Source organism: Elephantulus edwardii, unplaced genomic scaffold (assembly GCF_000299155.1).
Source record: "Elephantulus edwardii isolate Elephantulus edwardi_28Jun2011 unplaced genomic scaffold, EleEdw1.0 scaffold00010, whole genome shotgun sequence".
Lineage (NCBI taxonomy): Eukaryota > Metazoa > Chordata > Mammalia > Macroscelidea > Macroscelididae > Elephantulus > Elephantulus edwardii.
In genome coordinates this window covers 4,485,826-4,487,550 of record NW_006399760.1, presented here as the reverse complement: position 1 = coordinate 4,487,550, position 1,725 = coordinate 4,485,826, and the positions used below count along the sequence as shown (strand labels likewise).

Here is a 1,725-nt window from a genome sequence, read left to right as displayed (position 1 = left end):
CACATTCACCTACATAGATCCGAATAAGCACAACAGACTGATTGGCTGAGTAGATATGAGGGTCTGTGTGTGCTTGGTAGGAATGGTAGTATTGCATTTAATCAAGAAAGTCATGATTGCTCTAAACAGTGGAGTAAGTATAGAGTCACACACCGCGACAATATCATGGATTTATATCTTATCTAGCTTGGCATTTCTCAGGGTTTTTTCCACAAGGACTAAGGTGCCATCACCAATCAATTCCTCAAACCAGGCTTGGGTAATGGAAGTTAAAAAAAAAACAAACCAACACAAAAAATATGATTTCTACATACTGAGAATCAATATAAATACTGGTCTGGTGCTGTAAGAAAGTGAATGCTTTGCATACTCACAAACAATGCAGAAGCACCTGACACTTAATTTTTTTGTTTTCACTGATAATCTTTCTTATGCTTGCACTTGAACTCTGCAATGACATGATTGACCATTCTATTGTCAAAGTCTTTTCCACTTAAGTGGCTGTCTTCAGTTGTATATTTGACCTCAATATCTTATCTTCAATAATGAAAATTGGCACATCAAAAGTACCACCTCCTAAGTCAGAGATCTGCATATTCCTTTCAGCACCAATCTTTTTTGTCTCAATCACAAGCAATAGCAGCAGTAGTTGGCTCTTTGATGATTCTAAGGACATTGAAGAATGGTTCAGAATCTGTGTTAACTTGACATTGAAGGTCATTTAATTATGCTTGTACAGTGACAACAGCATTGGTAACAGTCTTGCCAGGGTAGGCTTCTGTGATTTCCTTCAACTTTGTTAGAAAGATAGTTGGCACCTTCTTTGGATAGGAACTCTTGGTCTATCCTTTTCATTCTCCTTGGACCTTGTGTCTAGCTGCATTGTTCAGCCCCAGGAAAGGGAGATGTTTCATAACACATTGAACAACAAAATCATAAAATCTTTCTCTAATGAAAATAAACACCATGTGTATGATTGCAATTTGAGATTGACAGGAAAGTCATTGGGAAAATTGTGAAAGAAATATTAGAAGAAAACTTCCCAAGTATTTTGAAGAATGGGAAAAATCTACATTCAAGAAGCACAGCAAACACAAATCAACTAGATGAAAAAGAAAATCATCAAGAAACACAATCAAATTCTCAAAATTAAAAGATAAAGATAGAATACAAAAAGCAGCAGGAGAGAACAAAGAGTCACTTACAAAGGGGAAACAATTAGATAAAATTCTGATTTCTCAACAGAAACCATATGAGCTAGAAGAAAATGGGATGGCATATACAAAGTTGAAAGAAAACAATTGCCAGCCAAGGTTCCGACACCCAGCAAAGGTCTCCATCAAATATGAAGGATAAATTAGATCTTTTGCAGAAAAGAAGGAACTTAAGGAATTTGTGAAAGCAAAACCAATATTACAAGAAATTTTAAGTGAAGCCCTTTACACAGAGACACCAAAGACAAGTGAATACACCAAAGCAACCAGAAACAACTGGAAAAGAAACATGGCAAAATGACAACAGTACAATCTGGACTGACAATAATCACACTTAATGTGAATGGACTAAATGCTCCAATTAAGAGAAAAAGAGTAGTGGAATGGATTTAAAAAACTCTGAGCTCATAAATATGTTGTCTGCAAGAAACACATCTGAAAAAGAAGAGGGAGACAGATTCAGAATCAAAGGCTAGGGAAAAACCATACCAAGCAAATTACAATCACAAAA

At 35.8% G+C, this 1,725-nt stretch overlaps 1 pseudogene; it reads right to left on the bottom strand.

Moving 5' to 3' along the window:
* Positions 1-413: 413 nt before the first annotated feature.
* LOC102875313 lies at positions 414-938 on the bottom strand (annotated as a pseudogene).
* Between the last annotated feature and the right edge of the window lie 787 nt (positions 939-1,725).